This window comes from Hyperoodon ampullatus (genome assembly GCF_949752795.1).
Source record: "Hyperoodon ampullatus genome assembly, chromosome: 1".
Classification (NCBI taxonomy): Eukaryota; Metazoa; Chordata; class Mammalia; order Artiodactyla; family Ziphiidae; genus Hyperoodon; species Hyperoodon ampullatus.
The window spans coordinates 86,559,408-86,577,796 of record NC_136914.1 but is presented as its reverse complement, the minus strand read 5'-3'; positions in this window follow the sequence as shown (position 1 = coordinate 86,577,796).

Here is an 18,389-nt window from a genome sequence, read left to right as displayed (position 1 = left end):
AATAGGACTAAATTCAATGTAAAATATATTTTTAAAAACTAATGTTATTTCTTTGATAAAATAATGCTCTAAACATTCTGTTGTGTCAGACAGTGATGTAATATAAATCAAATATTGGTAATGATTTTTACAAAGACTGAACTTTAGCCACTTGTTTTTCCATATTTCAATTGCCTCTCTCTTTCATTTAATTTATTTGTAGGGTGGCTATGAAGTTGTAGAGTGTGAGAGGAAAAGAGTGTTATAAATTTTTGTAGACTTCCATGGATATAAAGCTTGGATAAACTGACATCTTTTTTAAAAGACCTAAAAGTATTGCCTGGCATGAAGAATTGAGCCCATTAACAGTGTGCTGTAAAGGGCAGAGGTAAGCTGTCATAAACTTGTAGATTCAGCAGGAGAAGCTGTGTGACTATAGCCATTGTAATAGAATGATTTAGAAGTTGGGTCCTATTGGCAAAGTGCCTGCAGCTGATAACATGAAGATCAGCATGACATGAAGTCACAGAAAGGGTTTTCACTTAGCTTCATATCTAAGTACTTCACAGTGTTCTCTTCCATCAAACCCCTCTCTGTTACCACAGTCACATACTCCAAACCTTACCATCTCTTCCCTTCAGTTTCTATTTTCCCAAAGTGCTCTGAGCTTAGTTTCATTCCACTTACTGATATTTAAGTGGATTTGCTTTGTAGTGCATTTATAATTTTGGAATCTTCTTAAGTGACTAAAATATTTGTGTTAATAATAAGAGTAAATGCAGAATACATGCAAAAGAAAGTTATTTTAATATATCAATTAATTTAATTCTCAAACAAGCCTATAAGAGAGTAACATTGTCGGGCTTCCCTGGTGGCGCAGTGGTTGAGAGTCCGCCTGCCGATGCAGGGGACATGGGTTCATGCCCCGGTCTGGGAAGATCCCACATGCCGCGGATGCGGCTGGGCCCGTGAGCCATGGCCACTGAGCCTGCGCGTGTGGAGCCCGTGCTCCGCAACGGGAGAGGCCACAACAGTGAGAGGCCCGCGTACCGCAAAAAAAAAAAAAAAGGAGTAACATTGTCATCTACATTAAACAGATGAGGAAAGTTAGGCATGGAGAGTTTAAGCAGCTAGTTTAAGTGGTGGAGGCAGGATGTGTACTCAGTCAATCCTGGAATCCTTCCTTTTAAGCTTCTATTTTAATAGGTCTTTTCTAGAATTTAATATTAGTTTTGCTTAGATCCTTTGACACTGTGAAGGGATCTTAATAAAATGCTTTGATATTTTAACCTGTATTTTTTTAATAGGTAACTTTTTAAATGGCCCACATTATGACCCAACCACACATGATATGCACCATCTATATCTGAGAAGAATAAGAAGATCAAATGCCTCAGGAAGGCTGCCCTTTGTAAATTTACCAGAATATAAAGCTGGCTAAATCACAGCATTCTGCTCTCTTCCAGAGCAATATACTTGTTATAACTAAAGAAAAATTTTATAAACATTTCCATGGAGAATTAGAAATTCTTTTCAGAGTATGCTACTAAAGCTGAGTGATTATACTTTATACGATAAATTATGATGCAGTCCCTAAGCAGTGCATTGTGGCTAAGTGTGTGGGCTCTGGAGTAAAAGATACCTCTGCTCACTAGGTGGATGTCCTTGAGCAAGTGGCTTCACTTGTCTCAGACTCAGTTTCCTACTCTGTAAATTGGCAAATATGGTTGTATCCAACTCATAGGATATTTTCTAGAATGAAATATGATAATATCAATACATGTAAAATATGTAGCATGAACTAAGTACACAATAACTGTTAGCTGATATTATTATTAACTTTAGCAGACTGAGGCTACCAGTTCCTTCACTCACAGGAACGGGCTCACTCTTTGGTACCAGAAGTTAGTTGTGCTCCTGTCTCCATTAACCTACATTTGTCAACAAGGTATGGGAACGACACCCACCCATTCACAATCAACAGTACACAGTTTTAGTTGACAGTTTAGATTGATATCTCAGGGCTTCAGGATTTCTCAGAAAATCATCGCGGGGTGATGGGGGGCGGAGAAGAAGAAATAAAAAGAAAGAAAATAAAAACACTATTAACTCAGTATTTTAAGTTAAGTGTAATTACTGTGTTACTAAAATTCTCAACTTCATTTGAAATATCATTTAAATTTATTAGTCCAAAAGACTAATGTATAACAACATTGTAAAGCAACTATACTCCAATTTAAAAAAAAAAGACTAACGTATAACATGGCTAGAAAAAAAGTTGGAATTACACTTATTTATAGTGGTAATATACTAATAATTTTAGAATTTATAGAAATATACTCCACTTAAAATAGATTTAGTAAATTAAAGAATTAATAACTAATAGAAACTGCCTACTAAGCTGATTGTTAAACAGCACTTCTCTTGGTTTGAATGACATCTATTTGAAGGAATTATTAATTCAAATCCTTCTAGGTCTGTATGTGAGATTTAGACCTGGATTTGGGAGGTTCTGTAATACTAAACCACGAGGCAAGCCATTTGCAGATCTTCTCTAAGCATTCATATGAATATATCTAATAGTCTAAGTCATTTAGATTGATCTCACTGTGCTAATTGGCCTCTGAATGAGAGTGGTCTTCTATCAACTTACAACAGACATACCAACGACACCACACTCCAAGGACTTCCCATACATCTCCTCAGTACTTCCAATACACTGTCCAGTACACAGACCCACAAATATTTTCTAGCACCTAGATTCTCTCCAATTAGAAAACAATGTTTACACTTCAATCATTGGCTATGTCTCCAATTACTTTTATAGCTTCAAGCTGTAGAATAGTATAGCACTTTTTTAATGCAATAGTTATTTCATGAAATTTAATTAGGGACCCTTTGATGTTTAAAGAATCTGAAGACTCAGTTGGACTAAAATGTTAAAGATCCTCCTTGGCAGAACCCTTAACCTATTTGCTGAAAGCCGAAAGCTTCCCTTTCCTTTCTTTTATTATTACACTTAGTGATTCTTTGTCTTTTCATCCTCACAAGGTGTTCAGCAGCTGATGTACCCTTCAGTGAATTATTCCACTATTCTACGAGGCCAATTGCTATAGAAGAATAGAAAACCTCACTGAAACGTGCATCAACTGGTGGATGTCTTGTGAAGCTGAGATGCTATGAGCAGCATTTGTTATGTGTTCTGAGCTAGCAGCCAGTGTGTAGTATAGCTCTTCTCCGAAACTCAGAATTCATGATTCCAGAATCCAAAGAGTGGAACTGAATGTGGTCCTTCTCACTATTATTTCTCTTAATAATTCCTCTTAAATAAAAGGTTGCAAACACTTTTTTCACTTATTTGTGACTATGGACTTTGATGTTACACTCTAGGTACAGGAGGAATACATCAGGAAGGTAGGGGCTCCTCTTAGGCACTAGTTGGTACTGCCATGTCCAATGGTTAAAGCACTTGGATTACTTTAATGATCTCATTCAGGAAGGGCCATCAGAAACCTATAGAATGAAAACTCAATCTCCCCCTCAGGTAAAGCATCATGACCATCTGAGGTGCTAAATGAGGACAAAAAGAACATGGATGGTTAACGAAGTAGTATTTTCTCAACCCCCTTCCAGGTTCTGCCATTTATATATTTATTTATTTGACCCATTATACTTTTTTCCCTTATTGTGTTCTATTGTTTTACATATGGGATAGTAGTGGTGGTTGATAACTCACAGATTATAGATATCAGGATAGGACTGTGATGGAACTAGCAAGACCAGAACTGATTACAGTCAGTGATTAGACATCAAGATGTGCTATTTGGGGGAAAGAGTTGGTATGTGTACTTTTGCATAAAGGATAGTTGCCTGGTGTTAGTGGGGTCATTGTTATTATTTGGAAGTTAAATGTGATGATGTTAGGAAGGTAAGAAATGGCTGCCATGGATGTGTGTGGCCCCTTGACATGTTTGAACACATTCCCTACTTTTTGATCATTTTCTATACTATGTGTCCCATCTTTCTATGGTGGAAATCAGAAAACTTGCCTTCTTGGCAATCCTGGAAACATCAGCACAAACTAGCACCTGAACAGTGATGTGATGTATAGAAGTGGATATGTGGGGATCCCTGTTTTAGTGAATTGACAACATAATCAAATATCTTCACACAGACAGATGTAGATGAGGTATCAAGCTCCGCCTATGTGAACTACAGCTGTGGCCCCAGAATCATGTGTAAAATGGAGACTCTGTGCACACTGAAGTGAGGGTGCCCATCAGCAGCTGCTATGGTATTCTTTCTAGAACATCCTCAAAAGCATTTGGGGATTCTGGCTGCATAACTTAAGAGCCCGACTCTCTGGACCTTCCATTGATCCTGATATACTACCTGATATACTTTACCACAATCCTATGTTCCTAATAAGACAGAGCCTTATTCTACTATTTGCAACTAAAAATATATCTTAAAACTTTGAACAATAAAATAAATTTAAAAGTATTGAAAAGCACAAGCTACTTCAGGTTTCTACAACAAAAAAGAAGGGCCAGTAGGTGACTCAAGTAACAATCAATGGCCACTTTTAATAACTATTACCATCCTCAATAAAATCATTTTTCATTATGGAATGGAAAAAATTATATGAATACAGGAGTTATTTTCAATTTTATTAACAGAGGTATGATGAGAATTACTCAAGGAAATAGTGCTGTGCCACTCAATATACAGAATTACTTTCATAAGCAAGAAGAATATGAACCTATAAAAAAATAAATACAGTGTTTAACCCTTTCCTGTCTGAGCGAAGAACAGACGCCCTCCGGTGACCTACATGCAGACGCGGGGCCAAATCCAAAGCTGAGACCCGGGAGCTGTGAGAACAAAGAAGAGAAAGGGAAACCTCTCCCAGCAGCATCAGAAGCAGTGGATTAAAGCTCCACAATCAACTTGATGTACCCTGCATCTGTGGAATACATGAATAGACAACAAATCATCCCAAATTGAGGAGCCAGGAGTCAGTGCTGTGCCTCTGAGGTGGGAGAGCCAACTTCAGGACACTGGTCCACAAGAGACCTCCCAGCTCCACATAATATCAAACGGCGAAAATCTTCCAGAGATCTCCATCTCAACACCAGCACACAGCTTCACTCAACGAACAGCAAGCTACAGTGCTGGACACCCTATGCCAAACAACTAGCAAGACAGGAACACAACGCCACCCATTAGCAGAGAGGTGGCCTAAAATCATAAAAATTCCGCAGACACCCCAAAACACACCACCAGACGTGGACCTGCCCACGAGAAAGACAAGATCCAGTCTCATACACCAGAACACAGGCACTAGTCCCCTCGACCAGGAAGCCTACACAACCCACTAAACCAACCTTAGCCACTGGGGACAGACACCAAAAACAACAGGAACTACGAACCTGCAGCCTGAAAAAAGGAGACCCCAAACACAGTAACATAAGCAAAATGAGAAGACAGAAAAACACACAGCAGGAGAAGGAGCAAGATAAAAACCCACCAGACCTAACAAATGAAGAGGTAATAGGCAGTATACCTGAAAAAGAATTCAGAATAATGATGGTAAAGATGATCGAAGATTCTATTTCCCAGATCCAAAATCTTGGAAATAGAATAGACAAAATGCAAGAAACAGTTAACAAGGACCTAGAAGAACTAAAGATGAATCAAGCATTGATTAAAAACACAATAAATGAAATGAAAAATACTCTAGATGGGATCAATAGCAGAATAACTGAGGCAGAAGAACGGATAAGTGAGGTGGAAGATAAAATAGTGGAAATAACTGATGCAGAGCAAAATAAAGAAAAAAGAATGAAAAGAACAGAGGACAGTCTCAGAGACCTCTGGGACAACATTAAACGCACCAACATTCGAATTATAGGGGTTCCAGAAGAAGAAGAGAAAAAGAAAGGGACTGAGAAAATATTTGAAGAGATTATAGTTGAAAACTTCCCTAATATGGGAAAGGAAATAGTTAATCAAGTCCAGGAGGCACAGAGAGTCCCATACAGAATAAATCCAAGAAGAAATACGCCAAGACACATATTAATCAAACTGTCAAAAATTAAACACAAAGAAATCATATTAAAAGCAGCAAGGCAAAAACAACAAATAACACACAAGGGAATCCCCATCAGGATAACAGCTGAGCTCTCAGCAGAAACTCTACAAGCCAGAAGGGAGTGGCAGGACATAATTAAAGTGATGAAGCAGAAAAACCTGCAACCAAGATTACTCTACCCAGCAAGGATCTCATTCAGATTTGATGGAGAAATTAAAACGTTTACAGACAAGCAAAAGCTGAGAGAGTTCAGCACCACCAAACCAGCTTTACAACAAATGCTAAAGGAACTTCTCTAGGCAAGAAACACAACAGAAGGAAAAGACCTACAATAACGAACCCAAAACAATTAAGAAAATGGGAATAGGAACATACATATCGATAATTACCTTAAATGTAAATGGACTAAATGCTCCCACCAAAAGACACAGATTGGCTGAATGGATACAAAAACAAGACCCATATATATGCTGTCTACAAGAGATCCACTTCAGACCTAGAGACACATACAGACTGAAAGTAAGGGGATGGAAAAAGATATTCCATGCAAATGGAAACCAAAAGAAAGCTGGAGTAGCAATTCTTATATCAGACAAAATAGACTTTAAAATAAAGACTACTAGAAGAGACAAAGAAGGACACTACATAATGATCAAGGGATCGATCCAAGAAGAAGATATAACAATTGTAAATATTTATGCACCCAACATAGGAGCACCTCAATACATAAGGCAAACACTAACAGCCATAAAAGGAGAAATCGACAGTAACACAACCATAGTAGGAGATTTTAACACCCCACTTTCACCAATGGACAGATCATCCAAAATGAAAATAAATAAGGAAACACAAGCTTTAAATGATACATTAAACAAGGTGGACTTAATTGACATTTATAGGACATTCCATCCAAAACAACAGAATACACATTTTTCTCAAGTGCTCATGGAACATTCTCCAGGATAGATCATATCTTGGGTCACAAATCAAGCCTTGGTAAATTTAAGAAAATTGAAATTGTATCAAGTATCTTTTCTGACCACAATGCTATGAGACTAGATATCAATTACAGGAAAAGATCTGTAAAAAATACAAACACATGGAGGCTAAACAATGCACTACTTAATAACGAAGTGATCACTGAAGAAATCAAAGAGGAAATTAAAAAAACCTAGAAACAAATGACAATGGAGACACGACGACCCAAAACCTATGGGATGCAGCAAAAGCAGTTCTAAGAGGGAAGTTTATAGCAATATAATCCCACCTTAAGAAACAGGAAACATCTCGACTAAACAACCTAACCTTGCACCTAAAGCAATTAGAGAAAGAAGAACAAAAACATCCCAAAGTTAGCAGAAGGAAAGAAATCATAAAAATCAGATCAGAAATAAATGAAAAAGAAATGAAGGAAACAATAACAAAGATCAATAAAACTAAAAGCTGGTTCTTTGAGAAGATAAACAAAATTGATTAACCATTAGCCAGACTCATCAAGAAAAAAAGGGAGAAGACTCAAATCAATAGAATTACAAATGAAAAAGGAGAAGTAACAACTGACACTGCAGAAATACAAAAGATCATGAGAGATTACTACAAGCAACTCTATGCCAATAAAATGGACAACCTGGAAGAAATGGACAAATTCTTAGAAATGCACAACCTACCAAGACTGAATCAGGAAGAAATAGAACATATGAACAGACCAATCACAAGCACTGAAATTGAAACTGTGATAAAAAAAACCTTCCAACAAACAAAAGCCCAGGACCAGATGGCTTCACAGGCGAATTCTATCAAGCATTTAGAGAAGAGCTAACACCTATCCTTCTCAAACTCTTCCAAAATATAGCAGAGGGAGGAACACTCCCAAACTCATTCTACGAGGCCACCATCACCTTGATACCAAAACCAGACAAGGATGTCACAAAGAAAGAAAACTACAGGCCAATATCACTGATGAACATAGATGCAAAAATCCTCAACAAAATACTAGCAAACAGAATCAAACAGCACATTAAAAGGATCATACACCATGATCAAGTGGGGTTTATTCCAGGAATGCAAGGATTCTTCAATATACGCAAATCAATCAACGTGATACACCATATTAACAAATTGAAGGAGAAAAACCATATGATAATCTCAATAGATGCAGAGAAAGCTTTCGACAAAATTCAACACCCATTTATGATAAAAACCCTGCAGAAAGTAGGCATAGAGGGAACTTTCCTCAACATAATAAAGGCCATATATGACAAACCCACAGCCAGCATCGTCCTCAATGGTGAAAAACTGAAACCATTTCCACTAAGATCAGGAACAAGACAAGGTTGCCCACTCTCACCACTCTTATTCAACATAGTTTTGGAAGTTTTAGCCACAGCAATCAGAGAAGAAAAGGAAATAAAAGGAATCCAAATCGGAAAAGAAGAAGTAAAGCTGTCACTGTTTGCAGATGACATGATACTATACATAGAGAACCCTAAAGATGCTACCAGAAAACTACTAGAGCTAATCAATGAATTTGGTAAAGTTGCAGGATACAAAATTAATGCACAGAAATCTCTGGCATTCCTATATACTAATGATGAAAAATCTGAAAGTGAAATCAAGGAAACACTCCCATTTACCATTGCAACAAAAAGAATAAAATATCTAGGAATAAACCTACCTAAGGAGACAAAAGACCTGTATGCAGAAAATTATAAGACACTGATGAAAGAAATGAAAGATGATACAAATAGATGGAGAGATGTACCATGTTCTTGGATTGGAAGAATCAACATTGTGAAAATGACTCTACTACCCAAAGCAATCTACAGATTCAATGCAATCCCTATCAAACTACCACTGGCATTTTTCACAGAACTAGAACAAAAAATTTCACAATTTGTATGGAAACACAAAAGACCCCGAATAGCCAAAGCAATCTTGAGAACGAAAAATGGAGCTGGAAGAATCAGGCTCCCTGACTTCAGACTATACTACAAAGCTACAGTAATCAAGACAGTATGGTACTGGCACAAAAACAGAAAGATAGATCAATGGAACAGGATAGAAAGCCCAGAGATAAACCCACGCACATATGGTCACCTTATATTTGATAAAGGAGGCAGGAATGTACAGTGGAGAAAGGACAGCCTCTTCAATAAGTGGTGTTGGGAAAACTGGACAGGGATATGTAAAAGTATGAGATTCGATCACTCCCTAACACCATACACAAAAATAAGCTCAAAATGGATTAAAGACCTAAATGTAAGGCCAGACACTATCAAACTCTTAGAGGAAAACATAGGCAGAACACTCTATGACATAAATCACAGCAAGATCCTTTTTGACCCACCTCCTAGAGAAATGGAAATAAAGACAAACATAAACACATGGGACCTAATGAAACTTAAAAGCTTTTGCACAGCAAAGGAAACCATAAACAAGACTAAAAGACAACCCTCAGAATGGGAGAAAATATTTGCAAATGAAGCAACTGACAAAGGATTAATCTCCAAAATTTATAAGCAGCTCATGCAGCTCAATAACAAAAAAATAAACAACCCAATCCAAAAATGGGCAGAAGACCTAAATAGACATTTCTCCACAGAAGATATACAGACTGCCAACAAACACATGAAAGCATGCTCAACATCTTTACTCATTAGAGAAATGCAAATCAAAACTACAATGAGATATCATCTCACACCAGTCAGAATGGCCATCATCAAGAAATCTAGAAACTATAAATGCTGGAGAGGGTGTGGAAAAAAGGGAACACTCTTGCACTGCTGGTGGGAATGTGAATTGGTACAGCCACTATGGAGAACGGTATGGAGGTTCCTTAAAAAACTACAAATAGGACTACCATATGACCCAGCAATCCCACTACTGGGCATATACCCTGAGAAAACCATAATTCAAAAAGAGACATGTACCAAAATGTTTATAGCAGCCCTATTTACAATAGCCCGGAGATGGAAACAACCTAAGTGTCCATCATCGGATGAATGGGTAAAGAAGATGTGGCACATATATACAATGGAATATTACTCAGCCATAAAAAGAAATGAAATTGAACTATTTGTAATGAGGTGGATGGACCTAGAGTCTGTCATACAGAGTGAAGTAAGTCAGAAAGAGAAAGACAAATACTGTATGTTGACACATATATATGGAATTTAAGAAAAAAAAAATATCATGAAGAACATAGGGGTAAGACAGGAATAAAGACACAGACCTACTAGAGAATGGACTTGAGGATATGGGGAGGGGGAAGGGTAAGCTGTGACAAAGTGAAAGAGCGTCATGGACATATATACACTACCAAACGTAAGGTAGATAGCTAGTGGGAAGCAGCCGCATAGCACAGGGAGATCAGCTCGGTGCTTTGTGACCGCCTGGAGGGGTGAGAGGGAGACGCAAAAGGGAGGGGATATGGGAACATATGTATATGTATAACTGATTAAATTTGTTATAAAGCAAAAAATAAAAAATTAAAAAAAAAAAACCTTCCTAGAAAGCAATGAAAAAGAACACTCTATCACAAAACCTACAGAACACATCAAAAGCTATATCCAGAGGAAAATTTATAGCCTTAATTACCTTCATTATTAAAAAAGAAAGCTGGCAAAAAAAGTAATTTTTCACCTAAAATTTGAAATACAAAGAGCAAAATTAAGCAACAGTTAAGAAAAGGAAATTTTATACTATTTTAAAATGGAAAAAATAGAAAAAGAGCAAATTAAAATATCTTATGATTCTGTTAAAGGAGAAGAACAAAAGCAAAAATAAACTGAACAAAGGAAAGAGCGAGACACAGCCATGGCACAAAAGAGATTAACATCTTCATAAAAAATACTATATGCAACTTTCTGGCAAAAATAAATAAATAAATAAATAAATAAATAAATACAGTGATGTAGCAAAAGGGCAGTTAGGAAAGAAAGAATATGTAATGCAGGAAGATCAAGCTCTTTCATACTGAAAATTATTAAATGATTGAGCAAATAAAGAAGCAATGAAAGAGTGCCCTGTTAGGTCGGCCATAGTGTTTGTTAATGATGCTGAAAAAGTTTCATTTCACCCATAAGTATAAATATTTCACAAGGTCAGGGCTTTTAACCTTTGATTTAGTTGGGGTAAAACTGATTATCTAAGACAAAAGCAAAAACAAAATCTCAAAATAGAAATCCATTTTTAGAAATCAAAGAGATTAGGGACTTCCCTGTCAGTCCAGTGGTTGACTCCTTGCTTCCACTGCAGGTGGCACGGTTTTGATCCTTGGTTGGGGAACTAAGGTCCCACATGCCCTGCCACGTGACCAAAAAAAAAAAAAAAAAAGAAATCAACGAGGTTAACAGAGTGTATGGAAGTCTGTGATGGGAGAAAGTTTTCAAAATCATTAAGAAAAACATGGTATTTTTTTACCTTTAAATTAAACTTGGGTTAGGTTCAACTTGAACAAAGACAAAACGTTTCAGAATCAGTTGTCAATCAATCAAGGATTCAATCATCAAACCCTTATTCAGTATTTCCCTGGAATAGTGCTCTGAGAGTTAAAGAAAAATAAGTCTCTTTCTATCCTTGATTAGCTACAATTAGGGATAAGACAAAAAGCCACAATGAATTTAGAGACACACTTCAAATGCTGTATCAAAGGGAAGTGCTGGATGAGACCAGCTGGGTGATGGCTAGTCTGAGGAGTGGAGCTACAAAGGACTTAGTGTGAAGGAAAATTTTCTGTTAAAAAGTTAACTGAATTAAGAAGAGGGACAGCGTAAGGTATACTTTTACTTTACTACCATTTGATGCCACCTTATTCTACCATCTTCTCAGAACTGTTTGGTACAGCAATGATTCCACTTATAATTCAGAGTTGGAAGAATATAAAGTTCATTTGTTCCAACAACTATCCTTCCATTTACTTATTCACGCCATATATATTTATTAAACACCCATTATGTGCCAAACGCCTTTCTAGAGCTGGGGAGCTGGGGATTCAGCAGTGAGCAATATAAACAAATACTGTATTCTCTTGGAACTTACATTCCGATGGTAAAAACTAATCAATACAGACAGACAGACACACACACACACACATATCAGGCGGTGACTCTCTATTTAGCCATTGCAGTACCAGTGAAAGTCAAGTTCTAGATTTTATATAAGGCAGACGCTTCATCTATGTATTTTTTTACTGTGAACTCCCTCTCCCACTGCTTAACTCATACTTTATGGTCTCCAGAAATTCTTTCACCCTTAAAACTTAGTGAGGATCCCAAAGAGTTGTAGTTTTCTAAAATAAGGATTATAAATATTGATATGTATTATATTAGAAATTAAAACTGAGAAAACTTTAATACATTTATCTATTACTTCATCAGAAAATAGTAACATTGAATTATTGTATGTATATATAGAATATAAAACATATTATTATCAAAATAGTTTTAACCTCATTAACAACTGAGCAAGTGTCACTGTCTTACAGTGTCAATTTGTTCCAGAATATGGAAGAGCATAATTAAGACAATTAAGCATAACACTTGTAAATGGAATTTGATTTGTCTCTATTCATAATACCTGAGTCTGAAAAAAAGTACTAACATTTTTACAAAGGTTGATCAATTTTGAGGTTCTTATTTCCATACTTTACCTATTAGTACCTTCATAAAACGTACCTGTTAGTACCTACAGTATGAAGGTTATTCTTTACCTTCTAAGTCTTGTATATTTGTTTGACTGTCATAATTTTATAATTTTATCTTCAAAAACTATTCTTTAATTTTCTTTTAAAAATAGTCTTTAAAAATAATAATGTAAAAAACCATTTATTGACATGGAAGCATATTTCTGATATAATAAGTAAAATAACTGGGTTACAAAATAAGACACCCCTTTTTATATTTTTTTATATTAAGATACCACTTTTAAGTTTTACCTGTGAAATAAACACAGGTGTATTTCTTCAATTTTTGGTTTATTTGTGATCATTTACATGCACACATAAATGATATACGATACTATATTTTATATGTGTTTGCAAAACACAGTGCACTTCAAACTTCCATATCTTTCAAGTTTTACATCTTCTTGTGATTTTTCTACTTGTGCTGAATTCTTCATCACACTAATTCCTTGTGAGGCAGCTCTTGTCTTTAAGTTCACAATTTAGTCTATCATGTTGCAGACAATTTTTTCCTTAATTTCCTAAAAATATCCTCACACAAGTCTATGTAGTAGATTTTCTTCCTGTGTCAGGGGCAATGGGAGGTGGCTGCATTGCTGCATAGTGCAGAAATTAAAACTGAATAAATCATGCCTTCTATGAAGTGTTTGGCCATTCCCACCAAAGGGAATCTCTAACCTGTCACATACTCTCCACAGCCTGGGCAATGCCCACTATGCTGTTATCCTTTTGCTCTTCCTCCCTTTTCTCTCATCACTGAGCTTCCACATCTCCATTTTCCTGGACAGGTCTCAAAACTCCTCTTATTTTATAATCTTTGTCTTATCTTATTTTGTTCCCCCCATGGGACCTTCTTTCACAGCCCAAAGAACTATCAGTGAATAATACTGATAATGATGGTGATGATGAGGACGATGATGATAACTAATGTGTAATAAACTTTTCTTATGAACCAGGTACAGGCTAAAAGAGATTGTCTCACTCAATTTTAAAATCAACTCTAAAGGGAGGAAATTAATAGTTTGTTGATTCTACAGATGGGACCAAAATATTCATTAACTTGTCTACAGGTACAAAGGCAGGAAGATCAGTGAGCTGGGATTTGCACGCATGTAGCCTGATTCCAAAGCCCATCATCAAGTGTTTTCTAAAGGAAGACAATTCTTGTCCTCAGAGCAATTCTGCCACCAGTGTTTAAAGTGCATTTTTTCCTCCATGTTACATATATTTGCATCTAAGCTTGGAAGAAACAATTTAAAAATTTCTAATGGAGGACAATAGTGATTATTATTTATTATTTGCATTCTCTATATTTTCAAAAATTTTCTAGAGTAAAATATTTGATTTTCTAACAAATAGGTAATAAGATCTTTAAAATCAAGATTAAAGAAATTTGACTGAGGTAATTTTTTTTCCAATTGAATATCTTCAGTGATAATATAATTGATTGAGTGATAATATAATTGATGGTATGGAAATATTTAAACAAATCTGTCTATTTTCTGGCCTCCTGAGTATATTAGTTTTCCAGTAGTGTAAGAAAACTAGTTTTCTCAAAAAAAAAAAAAACCCTCAAACTTTACTCAACTTTTTATATCACAAAGTTAGAAAATCAAAGCCCAAGGAATTAATTGTTTGATCAATACACCAGTTAAAAAAATCCATAATCCCTAATGCCACTGTTAAAATGGTTCAAGAATTCCACTCATAAAAGCTTGTTTCTTTTATCCACAATATATCATCATACTACATCCTGATTTGTGGAGCCTCAAAAAATCTTCTAGTATTCAGCTTAATTTTCTCTCCCATCATTCTTTAAAGTGAAAGAAATACTTTAACAAATATATGTAATTTGTGATCTGTCTCAAAGGAAAGAAGAAAGGTTGTCTAGGGTGTCTCTGGTCTAAAGTCTGATTACTCTCATTCTCCACACTGGTGGGAAAATGTACAAGATCACAGCTGCTGCCTCCCATTATGGACTGCTCTAGCCACTAACAGGAGACACCCCCCAACCCCCCAACCCATGTATGAGCATTAGTCTCTTGCCCATTAATTTCATTTTCCACATTTCTAACTGGTGGGTTCAGGCCTGTATTTATGATACCATTTCCACGTGAAATGATAGATACTAACACAGTGGTGTTTTAAGGCTTACCCAAAATAATAATGAAATGTACCATTCACAGAGCCTGAAATGGAATAAATATCATTTGGTTGAATTTAATTATTCAGGTAATTCTTGTTGCACCTTCTTGTTGCTGAAACTAAAATCTGACTAATGGTAACCAGTTGCAGTTTTAAATCAAGGAGCTAAGCCTTGTTTGTGAATTATATCTATTCATATTCTTTCACATAAGCTATTACTTGGTTATCTGAGACCTAAATATGTGCATTAGAGGCCTATATTCAGAATATTGTTGTTTTATTATTTTAATCTGCTAGAAAACTAGAAGAAACAATGTAAAAATAGTAACATCAGGAATGTGAATGCTGAATGCCTGCCCAGTTCAAAAGTCTGAAAAGGGAATATTAAGAATCTAGAAACTTTGATGAATGACCAGGAAGTAGTGAGAAAGTAGCACTGACACATATACACTACCAAATGTAAAATGGATGGCTAGTGGGAAGCAGCCAGACAGCACAGAGAGATGAGCTCGGTGCTTCGTGACCACCTAGAGGGGTGGGATAGGGAGGGAGGGAGGGAGACTCAAGAGCGAGGGGATATGGGGATATGTGTGCATATATCTGATTCACTTTGTCATACGGCAGAAATGAACACAATATTGTGAAGCAATTAGACTCCAATAAAGATGTATTTAAAAAAAAAGAACTTAAGAATGTGTGATAGTCACTCAGAGAGAAGAGAGAGAATCTTAGTTTCCCCGGATAGAAGCTGCAAATTAAACGAACTGTTGATTTCTCCGTTATAACACTGCTCACCCTTCTCAGAAAGAACCACATCAGATGTGAGAGCTCACTTTTGCTAAACTGGATTTATTTAGTAAGAAACAAAACTTTATGGGCCATGTGGGGGAAAGCAACAGAAGGAACTGATCGCTAACTGACAGTAGGAAAATGACAGCAGAGAAATGGCTCCACAAATTTGCAGATTTGAGGAGACATCTCCCTTGGGGTCATCCTTAGACTGAATCAGTGGTGGGGAAAACGCACACTTGAATTCTGGGGAGAAGGAATGAGATCTGACAGAGCAAGAGAGCAAGGCAAGCAAGCCAGTATGAGAGTGGTTAAAAACGGCCCTGAGAGAGGATTGCATTCAAGTATGATGAAGAAAATGTGTAGTCCTTGAGAACGACTTTTTCTTCTCCAGTTGCAGTAAGAAGAGTAGAATAGGCATTGAGAGGTTAACAGTCCTTTCAGGAATGAAAAATAAAATAATTTGAAATATTAGAAGAATCAGCAACCTCACATAAATAAAGTAATAAAATCCCTCTGCAACAAAGATTTCTATTTAAAAGTCCATATGATCTGAAAAATAAATAAATTTAAAAAAAACCTTTCTATTTTATGTCCCTAGAGAGCCTATAAATATTTTGATTTTTTATAAAATTACTTTGGCCTTTGAATTGCATTCATAGACTTTGAAGGATAGAAAACCATGCATAAGACATAAAGAGAAATGTATTATTTTCTGACTTGAAATGGAAATTAATTTTTCCACAAGATATAATGTTTCTCCTGAACTGCCAATGGTTAATTGATATTTATCATATGTTTTCTAATAATTTCAATAATACTTAAATTTTAGTGGCTTATAATCCTATTCTCTTATTTAACTAGGTAAATATGTTCTTTAATAGTAACAAATGCTCTTTTAATAGTAATTAATTATCTATTTATCCATCTATCTAAAAACACTCTAAAAATATACCCTACTACAGACACTGAGCTATATTGCAGAAAAAAAGGAGATAATTACTTTTGCCTCTTATCCTAACTTTATAAGTTACAAGTACAACTATATTTACAACAGGCAGATTATATTTTGAAATTATCTGCTCCAATAGCTGTGACCCTTGAGCCTTAGGACTCTCTAGGCAATTCCTTGATGATAACTGCAAATGTTGTCTTAATTAAAAATTCTTTAATTTTCTCTAATGTTTAATTATCTGAAATTAACTTAAAATGGCATTTATTGGTAAGCTTTTATTACCAAGAGTAACTTTCAAAAATAATCACATTTTCTTTCAGCTCACCAGAGGATAACAAATTTAACCTGACTTCTTATGAGTATTCCCTAGAATTTCTCCAGAAATGAAATTTTAATTTATATTCTTAGTTTCTGTTTGACCAAATTTTCAATGGACTCATGAACTTGGTGGGGTGTGTGGGTGTATGTGTGTGTGTGTATGTGTATGCATGCTTTCATTCTTCCTTCAGACATTAACCTGGATGCTGCCCTTACATTAACATTTTTTTTATCTCAAAATCAGTCTACCTTGCCTTATTCCTGTGTATGAGGTAAACCTTTAGTCTCAAAATATTCTTAATTCTTCCTCCATCACAAAATGAATCTGTCTTTTCCATCACAAATCACAAAGGCACTGCTGGGACATAAATTTTGACAAAAGCAGGAGCAATCTCTCTAAAATATCCTGATGACTAAATACAAAATAAACTCGAGAAAAAATGCCATCTTCAATTAAAATGCAACTTGAGTCTATGCTTAAACTAAGAAAACAATTCTATCTACAACATTTGTGTGGTTTACAAAAAAATTTTCCCCTCTGAGTTGTTTGGATTGAGAAACCTACAAAAAATACGAAATTCCAAAGCTCCTTTTGGAAATTTCTGTAACTCATGATCTATATTAAGCCTCTGTTTTAGTGCTGGACACTGTGAGAGCTGCTAATGAAGTAAGAACACTCTCAAGGAGTCAATGAAGCAACCACGTATATAATAGAAAGAAATAAGATGGACACAGGGAAGGTAAAAGGGTTTAGTTCCATCCGTGGAGCAAGGCCTCAGAAATTCTTCCCAAAGAAGATGGTACTTAAGTTGTGTCTTGAAAATAAGAAGGAGTTACCTACATTGGCAATACTGGTAGTAGGGTGAAGAACATGATGGCTAGAGTGTGTACCTTGAGTTAAAAAATGATATTGATTTGAAAACCAGTTTGATTTTTATTTAAGAAATTAGTTTGCTTTGGCTGAAGCCTAAGTTGTAAGCAGCAATAGAAAAGCAGAAGAATGTAAAAGCTGAAGAAGTTAGCTCTAAGTAGGTGACAAATCCTGGAGGGTCTTATTTACCATACCAAAGAGTTTGGACTTTGTCCTGAGCAATGGATGTCAACAATTTTTTAATCCATGAAAAGAAATTGTTATGTTTCTATTTCGTAGAATAGGTAGGGCTTTTGTCTGCAATGAAGAGTATGAATTGGAAAAGGGGGGACCTATTGATGGAGAGACCAGTTGCACCCACAGTCCTGGTGGGAGGTGATGAGTGTATAGTCTATAGTAGCTGTCATGAAAGTAGAGAGGAAGAGTTGGATATGAGATGTCAAAGGAATAGAATTTATAGGACTTGGTGATTGTTTGCCTGTGGATTTAAGGGAGAGGTAGCTGTCTAAACTATATCCTGAAATAGAATTTAGGTGAATAATGGTAAATATTTGGG